General features: G+C 35.0%; 1 long non-coding RNA gene across 2 annotated transcripts; it reads right to left on the minus strand.

The window, feature by feature from the left end:
• Positions 1 to 7: 7 nt before the first annotated feature.
• Positions 8 to 6,045, minus strand: LOC117120634. Of its 2 annotated transcripts, XR_004447392.1 has the most exons (4): positions 5,833 to 6,045; positions 5,160 to 5,444; positions 1,443 to 4,189; positions 8 to 1,121 (listed from the first exon to the last, which is right to left on the minus strand). It is a non-coding gene; the product is annotated as an uncharacterized LOC117120634 (long non-coding RNA). The 2 variants fall into 2 exon arrangements; XR_004447391.1 differs by lacking the exons at positions 8 to 1,121; positions 1,443 to 4,189 and having other exon boundaries at positions 5,021 to 5,444.
• Positions 6,046 to 11,237: the final 5,192 nt, after the last annotated feature.

Raw genomic sequence — 11,237 nt, forward strand, 5'->3', positions numbered from 1 at the left:
AACCACTCACTCATGTGTAAAAGCTGCGCTTGCGCGGCCTCGATCACGTGGTACCATTTTTTTTTTCAATTTGACATTTATTTAGCAAAACAAATACACACATATACTTGATTTTTGCAGAGGACTACAAAGAAAATATAAAATTCTGTTTGAATTGTACCCCTCAAAGTTGTTTGTAGACCTATCATTATATCGTTTATAATTGTTGTCGTCGTTTGGTGGTGCTGCATGTAAAACGTTTTTTAAACGTTAGTTCAACGTCATAAAAAGACCTTTGCGGCACAATTCTTGTAGTCAAAACTTCGACGTTCTGTAAACGTTTTGTGACCGTTTATTAAAGACGAAGACGTAGCGGACTTATTAAAAACGTTTTGTGACCGTTTATTGAAGACGAAGACGTAGAGGACCTCAATAAAACGTTTTGTAAACGTTTAATAAAGTCGAAGACCTAGAGGACCTAATAAAAACGTTTGTGAAGGTTCTGAAAACGTTTTGTGTTTGCTGGGTAAATCGATATTTCAATCACGACGATCTCGCTCGCGATACGTTGCTATGTTATGATTGTAAGAGTTATCGACGCATGCGCGTTTGCCGATTTTAGCTTATCTCGTCAAGTAGGTTACGTAACGGTGAGATAATTACGATCGCGGCGAGGAGGTCTGTACCTTTGATCTTCGCTCGATGTTACTCCTTCTGTTCTATTTTCTCTATGGTAAGAGCATGGTAAGAGATTGTGAATAAACAACTTTACCCGCCCACGTGACCGTTCGTGGACCGCAAGTTCCGAAATGGGAGGTGGCTATCTCTTCTAAACCAGAGTCGGGTGGTTCAACCATATCCATTGCATCTAGAACCGCTGTGATATTCCGTATGTTTGTTTGCACATCATTAAATGCCTCTTTGGCTACCTTCGTATCACTTCGGTCAAGGACACGATTAAGACGGTCCCTTGCCCTTGTAAGATGTCCTTTGAATGACCGGTACTTTGTCTCGAGCTCTGCAAAGCTGAGACCATCAAATCTTCTCTCATCCGTCATATTGGATCCACTTTACTAATCCGGACAACAGACGAAGACACTGTATTAAGACAACTTTGACCTTTTTTACGATGACGGTAAAGTCTACAACAAAACAAATAAACAACTATTAAATAAAAGACAATTAAGCAATACTACAATTCAAAGCTGCCACGTTAACATTATGGCCTACAAAGATAACAAATCAACGTTTCAATTATTGTTTCTAGTACAATAATCAATGAAAGCGCAACAGCAAAGTATCGCCTCAATAATTTTGTCATCAGATGCACACCATACTTCTTCATATCAACCGCACGTCGCCTCCAGGCAACGATCATCTCTTCCCATTCTGGGCCTAGGTTAACTTAATCAATTTCTTTAAAACAATAAAAACATAAAACTCAAATAAACACAGTAACTCACGGAGTCTTCCAATGTCAAAATATGTCCGGAGACGAATAATAGATGAGTGAAACGGCGTCGCAGAGGTAAATTACTAATTTATAAACATTGTTTAGCACCTAGAACACTGTAGGCTAGCGTACGTACTGACTTCTGTCTGCCTTGTTTATCTTTTCAATACTCTTTGATCTTATGGAGCGCAACATGCGCACAAAATAATAAGAAATCCCGTAATAATGGGTTAAGGCATCCATTAAATAATACATTTGTTGGTTGATTCAAGCATTCATTGATTAATACAGTTGCTGGTTTGTTAAAGCATTTATGTGTAATACAGTTGTTCGTTGCTTCAAAATACCATTGAGTAATGCAGTTGTTGGTTGTTCAAGCATCCATTGAACAATACAGTTCTTGAGTTGGTTAGCTGAAGGGGCATCAAATATTCAGTTATTGCTTGGTTCAAGCACTCATTGAATAATACAGTTGTTGCTTGGTTAAAACATCCATTAAATACTACATTTGTTGGTGGATACAAGCATTCATTAATTAATACAACTGTTGGTTGGTTCAGGCATCCAATGAATAATAGAGTTGTTGATTGGTCCTAGCATCAAATAAACAATGAAGTTGTTAGGTTGGTTTGCTGAAGCATCCATTGAATAAGACAATTATTGGTTGGTTCAAGCACCCATTGAATAATACAGTTGTTGGTTTGTTAGAGCATTTACTGTATAATACAGTTGTTGGTTGGTTCAAAGTACCATTCGGTAATGCAGTTGTTGATTGGTTCCAGCATCCATTGAATAATAAGTTTTTTGGCATTGGTTGGTTAAAGCATGCATTGAGTAATGCAGTTATTGGTTGGTTCAAGAATCCATTGAATAAAACAATTGTTGGTTGGTTCAAGCACCCATTGAATATTACAGTTGTTGGTTTGCTAAAGGATTTACTGTATAATACAGTTGTTGGTTGGTTCAAAATACCATTCGGTAATGCAGTTGTTGATTGGTTCAAGCATCCATTGAGTAATGCAGTTGTTGGTTGGTTCAAGCATAGAGAAAATAGTTCCATTTTCTCTATGATTCAAGCATTCATTGAATAATATAGGTTTCGGTTGGTTCAAGCATGGACCTATTAAAAGAAGGACATACAACGTTGTATTTCCCTTTGATCAATCATCTTTTCCGACAAGATAAGAGAGGGGTATATTTATCGGAATAAACTATGAAAAGATAAGCTCGATACCGTTATTTCTGGGCATGCGCATTAGGCTTTCATTCGGCTGCCTGGTTCTCCGCGATCGAGACACACACATTAAACTGTTGAAAATACCAGGTCCATGAAAATACGAATACAGTATGGACGATTTAGATTTTTGCATCAACGATGCAGAGATCGATAATAGAAACGCAAAATGCACTATGTATGCAAACAGAAGTCAGAGGATAAAATGATTGCATGTGATGGTCCAAACTGTACTAGGGCCTAGGCCTAGTAATACGTGGTACCACTACTTCAACTGCATAGGCTTGACACCAAATGAAATAGCCTTCCTAGCGATGACCTGGGCTTGTAAACGGTGCGCAGTCGCTGCTTCAGCATGAGCGGGTGACAGTAACCAGCAGGGGCCTAGCTCAGAGAAAATTTTTTAAATTTTGCCTAATATGGGCTAAACCATGGACCTGTAGTATTAATAATTTTGGTATTTGTTTGATTGACTTCTGTTTTCATACCTACTTTTGTGTATGTTATGTTTTTTATTGACCAGTTTAATTGATGCCTGGAAATTTATTTTCACAAACCTAGATTAATAAATACTGCAGGTAGCCATATTTATATATGTACTGTATTTTTTTTTGTGTCCTAATTTAAAGGCAGATAAATGTAGGCCTAGGTGTAATCGTGTGATGGGGTCGTAACTTAATTTTATAGTTGAAGTTCTGTTGAATCCAATACAAAAAACACCATGCAGTAGTTAAATTATTTGTATTTCCTACTTTTTAAAATTATTTTAATACAGTAATTTTATATTTATTTTCAGAAAAAAAAACAGACTGAAAGGCCTGCAAGTGTTTACACCAAAGAGGAAATTGGAGGTGCACTGAACGCTTTAGAGAGTCACCAATGGATGTAATAATAATATTGTAAATGTACATGCAGATACTGTACAAAATTTTTTTAAACAGTACCTTAAAATCTAAGAAAAAAAAGCTTACGAAAAGGAATTGCCCAAGTAAATGTGTTGATGTACATGTATGTGGAAATCTGCCTGATAGTGCTGGAATAGTAAACGCTTGTGTAAATAAATAATGTAAATAATAAAAATACAATATTATGTTGAGATATTGAGGTACTAATTGCTTCTTGAAATGATGAATATTACATAATTATGTATTCAGAGATGGCAGTAATAGCACAATAAATTAATTTAAAAATATTTATTAAGACTTTATTTTTCAAAGGCCAGTGTGACATTTATCACATTTAATGCATCAAATCTCTTTTGTTAAAGTGGTGGCTCTGAAAAGGGCCCTTTGGTTTGGAATTGCTGTGCTGTATTAGTGCGTCTTCTTGTAGTTTGGTAGTGGTGCTATCAGTGAAGTGGTTCATTGTTGCGATTAGAGTTTACTGTTGTGTTTGTTTAAAAAATGACTGATGCTTGAGTTGGTAGTCCAGCTTCTTTTCTTTGAATACTCAATCACCGGGTCTTGACAGAATTTCTCACTTAAGATGTAGAGTACGGTACTTGCTTAACTCAAAAAAATTCACTGTGGAAAAGCAAAATTATGATTCATTTATTCTATACCATACAATTAAAACATTATCATCAGCAATACAGTTTCATCAATAATGATTTTATTTCCTGAACAACAACATACAAAGGGAAAAACAAGCAAAATATTAATTATTATAGATACCCATACAAAAAAATTCTATAGAATTCTATCCAAAAAAAAAACTATAGAATGTCTATAGCATAATTGTTTAGAAAATCTATAGAAATAACTATAGAAGCCCACTATAAAAAGTATATTAAAAAGCTATTAAAACTATATTAAAAGCTATTAAAACTCTATTAAAACTATATTAAAAATCTATTAAAATTATATTTAAAAAAACTATAAAAAATTTATAAAAACTCTATAAAAAATATATTAAAACTATATTAAAAGACTTACAAACCTATAAAAATTATATAAAAAACTATGAAAATTCTATTAAAAATCTATAGAAAGTCTATGAATATTTTATATTTAAAAAAAACCTTTAAAAAACTATAGAAAATCTATAAACAATTTTATAAAAACCACTTATAAATCTATAAACATTTTATAGAAAAACCTATAAAAATACATTAAATATGCGAATAGAAATTCTATACAATTGTATAGAAAGTGTATATAAATTGAACGATTTTATAGAAAAAATCTGTGTATTCTATAAAAAAAAAATGTGGGTGTTGTGTGTTTTTGGACAATTCAACTGGTCTTTAACTGGCCCCAGTTTTAATTGGTTTGCAATGGTCCCAGTTCCACTTGGTAACAATGGCTTTAATCAACTTCTGCAGACTTACAAAATACACTATGAGTTCATAATTATACAAACCATAATTTCTTTAATTTAAAACACCAACAAACATCATACGGTAGGGACATTACTTCCCTAGGGTCTCATTTACTAGCATACCCTTTCATTTATAATCGTTTTGCTAATGTCTTACTGCTAAACATACTGTACCTCAAATTCAAGGCTGCTTTACAGTCCGGTTAAATAAGCATTTTTTTCGTAATGTAGTCATAATATAAGAGTTTATTATATAATACAATATTCAAGAACCATTTGTGTTACAGGTGTGCATAAACCAGCATTCTTTGTGATATTGCAGCAGAAACGGTCCATAAACATGCCTTTTCTTGTCCGATGGTACCAAGCTAATTAGTATGAATTATGCCGTTGAACAAATCTATTTTGAAATATTGAATCACTGTGACTTGTACTAACATTTTTCGGAGTTCACTCTTCCTGAAAGATATAACAAAACAAAATCTTTAAAAAGAATAATAATGGTAAACTTATACAGTATATAGAGCGCATATTAGAGAAACTGCTATTAAATGTATTACATCCCTTTATTATTGTATTGAAATAGGAGTAATATATATATATGTAGCTAATGACAGACTAGCAGTTACTTCTTTTTTAATCAAAAAAAAAAAAAATTTTTTAGTTATCAAAACAGCTTAGCCTACATTACAATTTCCATATCACTTAAGGCCTATATAGGCCTAATTATACACATTAAATTTGATTAAACTCTATCGTGTAAACTACAGCATCATCTTTAGCATGTTGTTAATAATTAATAGTACAGGACAGTAAAAATAAAACGTCAACAAAACATTATATTCACCTTTAGTAAGTCAGGTAATTTTCTGTTCCTTCACGTAGATACGTCTTCAAACAAACATTAATATGCTTTCCTACTACAATGATTGAGTTGACTGATTTTTCACTTACAGTAGTTACTGAGACTTGAGAATCCTGAAATAAAGTCACCGTTTATGTTGTTAGTATAGGCCTTTTGATTACATTAACTTTCTCCAAATAATGATACAATTCTTTACACCCCCCCCCCCCCGGTTAACCCTAAACCCATTATTTTATTCCCCCCCCCGGTTAACCGTAAACCGATTATTTTATTAAAGCACTATAGAATGTCCGGTAATTTTCTGTTCCTTCACAGATACGTCTTTAAACAAACATTAATGCTTTCTACTACAAGATTGAGTTGACCGGATTGAGTTTTTACTTAATTACAATAGTAACTGAGACCCTGAAATAAAATCACCACTTATGTTAGTATAGGCCTAGAGATTTAATACATTAACTTTCTGCAAATAATGATACAATTCTTTACACCACCCCCTCCCCGGTTAACCCTAAACCCATTATTTTATTAAAGCATCATGGACATTAGTCAGGACAGGGCCCAAATGCAATTTACCACTCTTCTTATGGCATGCTAGACTATAGGGCAATTAACTTACAGCTTGGCTAGGCCAGCAAAAAGGCCCAGGTTCTAGACCTAGCCCTATATCCTCAATGGCCTAGAGAGAACCTCAGTTCTGTCTGTCTCTGTACAGCCGCTAGGCTAGTATTACCTGTAGTAATTATCGCCTATATACTGTGATAATACTCCAGAAATATACGAACACAGCAGTATCCACAGCGCAGGCAAGTATACTCCTGTGTAGACTCGGACACCAGATACACATAAACAAATCCTGTAGCGTTAGCTAGGTATGATGATGCGTCTTGCATGAAGTCCAGTGTACGAGTGACGACAATTCCCCCAAGATCTCGGCGATCCCTCCTCTGCACACCTGAAGGCAGGATATGCAAATACACAGATGCCGGGGTTAGAGGTCGTTACCGTTGATCGGTCTCTCGAACAGACGGCGGCCGTCACTACATAACGTTACAGCTAGGTCTAGGCCTTACGCTAGGCCAGGCCTCTTCATCTACCACTACTACTACTAGGCCTAGGAGCAGGCTAGCGTGTCTGCTAGAGTGGTAAACTAACTAAATAATAAAACAAAACCAACTCTCACTTGATAGTGAATACAGTACTGCTAAAATACTTCCAAGGAGTATGTTTATAACTGCCTAACATCATGACAAGTCCAGAGAAAAAAATTCAAAATACTACCGCTAATTCCGTTGGCTCTACATGAAGTGACAATTCAAATCAGCTGATTGGTGAAGTGACCAATCAGATTTGTGCAATTCGACACTAACATTAATTGGTTGTTTGGTGGGCTATCACAGTAAAGAGGTTAGGCTGTTGATAACATTTTGCTGCAACCTATAAAGCATTGTTGTTAGGTGAATATGTGAGGGATAAGTTTAGGGGCAGACCCGCTCCCTCTCTCCCCCCCCCCCATAAAATTCCCATAAGGCTATGTATTAGCGGTTCCAGAAATTTTTCATAGAGTTTGAACAGATTTTATATATACATTAATCCATAATTTTGTTTATAGATATTTAATTTATAATATAATAATTATAGTTTATAATATTTAAAATAATTTTTAATATTTCATTTACAGATAAACACTTCCATAGCGTTCGTATTCATTTTATATATACTTTCTATAGAGAAACAATTTTACAGATTATAAATGTTTCCATAGAGTTTTTATATATATTTTATATATATTTTCTAAAAAAATACAGGTAAGGACTATAATTTTTTATAGAATAAATATAGAAATTTTTTAGTTTTATTATAGAGAACTTATCAAATCATTTGTATAGAATATTCTATAGGCTTTCTATAGAATATGCAAGATGTAAAACATGTTGGTAGGATATACTGGACAGACACGAATGTGTCAATACAATATTGAATGAAACAAAAAAAAAAACATAGAAATTACATTAAAAATGTTTATATAGTATGTTATAGAATTCTATAGAAACTAGTTCTTCTATAAAACAATTTTATAGAAAATACTAATTTCTGTAGAAATTGATTTGTCTCTATAGAAGGTCTATAAAGTTCTATAGAATTTTTATGTATGGGTAGACCTAACAGTCAGTGATGAATCGCCTCATCTTACACAGTAGATGATCGTTGCCAATGGCAACATTAGCATTCAGGAGTGTCTCCTGATGAGTAGTTAGTCGTAGCCTAAGCCTATGGCTGCAGAATGCATTATAAAGTTGTTAATACTGTAATAATATATAAAATAGTTTAAATCAGTATGAGGTGAGTTGAATCTAGTACTGCATAGTTTGTTATTGTTACACAGTATTTTGATGTGTTGCAGGTTTTACCGATAGAATAAAGAGGTGAAAGCACCAAGTCCAAACAGATCCTGTATCAATTTGTCTAACCCGTATTACTATTGAATAAATGACACGATTTGGGCGCGATCTCCAAATTATCCCAGACGGAAAAAACGCGTCTAGGTCAACACCCTATCACGAACGTATCTGAGAAATCAACCGTTCTAATCACCACGCTATATGAATATTCATTTGCTACACCTTGAATTACGGCTCGCGTCTGGACGACGGTGACTCGTTTGGACGCTTGTGATCATTTGAACGATTTTTTATTGTTTTCTTATACATAAATATGGCTATACTTTCTCTATGCTTATATGAAGATTTGTAAATTATATGATGACAACGTGCCTGGAGGTCCATGGCGCAGTATGCGCTAAGCGAGTTCCACTGGAATTCGCTTTGTACGCCGCTTTGTAGATAATAGAACTACGTGGCGACTCTAAAAATAGCGCTGAAGTTTTCTTTGCAAAAGTGAAGGAGGGTACATTGGCATTACAAATCACAAACATACTTCAAATAGGGCCTATACTTTAAGTGCCATGGTAAGTCGGCGTTACATTCTGGCCTAAATATAAAATAAAATCTAGACCTAGGTAGGTAGTCTGCCTAGGGAGATGTAAAAAATTATTATATATTATTAATTTTTTACATCTCCCTGGTCTGCCTATCTTTTTTTATCCTCGCGCACGGCTGGTTACTCACAATTTTCTTAGGCTACTCTACTGTGTATACTATGCAGCAGTTCATTTTCTTTAGTATAAGTTCTACTGTAGGTCATCCGAATCGAGAGATGTATATTTGGTTGACTAGTAAATTTAGATAAAGACAATAACTTGTCATATTAACAACAAATCATGAGCTTTAGTTTTGATTTATTATTTAACTGATCGAACTACAGAGCGCTCTTTCAAATAAAACTGCAGCGATCTCTATGGAACGCCAAAAGGACAAACCACAAGTGGCACAGTCCAAAACTAAAGTGGCACAGTTGAAAAGTCGAGTGGCGCAGTGCAAAACTAAAGTGGCGCAGTGCAAAACTAAAGTGACGCAGTGCAAACCCAAATGCGTGAGCCGCCACTTGACTTTCGCACTGCGCCACATGACTTTTGCACTGCGCCACTTGTGGTTGTCCTTTTGGCGATATCACGCCAAAAGGACAAACAACAATCACAGAGCAAAACTAAAGTGGCGCAGTACAAACTCAAATGCGTGTGCCGCCACTTGACTTTTGCACTGTGCTACTTTAGTTCTGCACTGCGCCACTTGACTTTTGCACTGTGCCACTTATCTTTTGACAATATTGTATGGAACGCTATTGCTATCAACATGAAGATAAACTTATTATTACTATATTATTTTTACTGTTATTATTATTGTTATTATTATTATTATTATTATTATTATTATTATTATCGCGAAAAGACCACCTTCGTCGGCATTTCGCAAGACTGGGTCGGGTCCAGATGTCGGTAGAAAAAAGGGAACTCAAATCCTGTATAAATGACATAAATTGAAATGACTTTGGGAACTATCTTCTGTCCTGTCACCCTCCAATCTTTTGAGATACTTAAAAGCCAATAATAATATTAGCCTAAAATTCTTCTAAATGGCACCCATCCCAAAAGGAGAAAAAATGGCTGCTGACTCTATCTGGTACACCCTTTAGGGCGGGGCCGCGTAGGGCCCCCGGTTGGGCGGCGCTGTTAGCTTTCATGACGTATTTTGATATATTTTTTTTTACACATTCAAATTTTAAGTTTATGCATCGTGATTTGACTAATTGATTTCAACTAAAATATCCAGTGGCGGATTCAAGGGTGGGGGCAGCCGGCCCGGGCCCATTTAATGTTTTTGTTTTGCTGCTTTTTGTAAAGAAGTACTACAGAGAAAAGCAGTTAAGAAGTTTCTATGTAGTCTCTTAAATTTCTTTCCATTGTTTCAATTGACTTGATTGTTTTCTGTTTAAACTCAGCTCTCATTCTTTTAAATATATGTGATTTTGAATTGAATTATAATAGTGTTATAGTTTAAGTTTAATGTTAATAACATTTGCAGAGGCATAGTAGACCCTTTGCATAGATCATTATTATACCGCAATTTCTCGTATTACGATTCAATAGACGAATCGGTCCAAGAGGGGGGTAATGTAACAAAATTGGTACAGTCTATTGCTTAATTATACCCTTGTATAAAATGGATTAACTCAACTAATGCTGATTGGCTCTTGCCTGATAAGTTAATTTAAATTTCTTCCTAAAGTTATCATTCTTAATGCTGATTGGCTCTTGCCTGATAAGTTAATCAGATTTCTTCCCAAAGTTATACTAAATGCTGATTGGCTCTCACCTTATATGTAAATTAGAAAAGTTTTAAAGTATTTGGGTAAAGAAAAATTAGGGGAGATCGATTGGCGACTCCACTTTGATCGGACGTGAACTCAATATTGTCCTGTTTCATATCTAGTATCTACATTACTGTACCTGTAATAATTTGTACGTTGCTTTGGTAAGTTTATTACTTATTGAAATAAAAGAGTCACAAGGCTCATCACACAAGTTAAACTGTGTCATTAATCTTTATTAGTTATCGTAAGTCGACGGAATATCACTGTCGCCGAATCACACACTTGATCGAGGCCGAGAAACGTCACAATATATTGCCTTGGTTTGGCTCTGTAATCATTAGTGGTCGTGGGACTAGTTTGGGCCCTACCTAAGCTGGTCGAACGTTTCGTTTGGGTCTATTCCCTAGCTGCACTGATGAGGCCTGGAAGGCCGAAACGGATCCGTCTGCAGATATTGGGATTCCAGTGGATGCTTAGTTTATTTTGTCATTCTGATCGGATTTTCTCTACTGTTCCGTTTTAATGTTAAATAGTTTAATGTGGCCGTTTGCTGTTTTACGGGTTTTTCCCATTTGCCTTTTAAAATTTATATATTATTAAAGAATCTCTATTGAGAT

Source organism: Anneissia japonica, unplaced genomic scaffold (genome assembly GCF_011630105.1).
Source record: "Anneissia japonica isolate Jap-2015-1 unplaced genomic scaffold, ASM1163010v1 scaffold287801_len30788_cov195, whole genome shotgun sequence".
NCBI lineage: Eukaryota > Metazoa > Echinodermata > Crinoidea > Comatulida > Comatulidae > Anneissia > Anneissia japonica.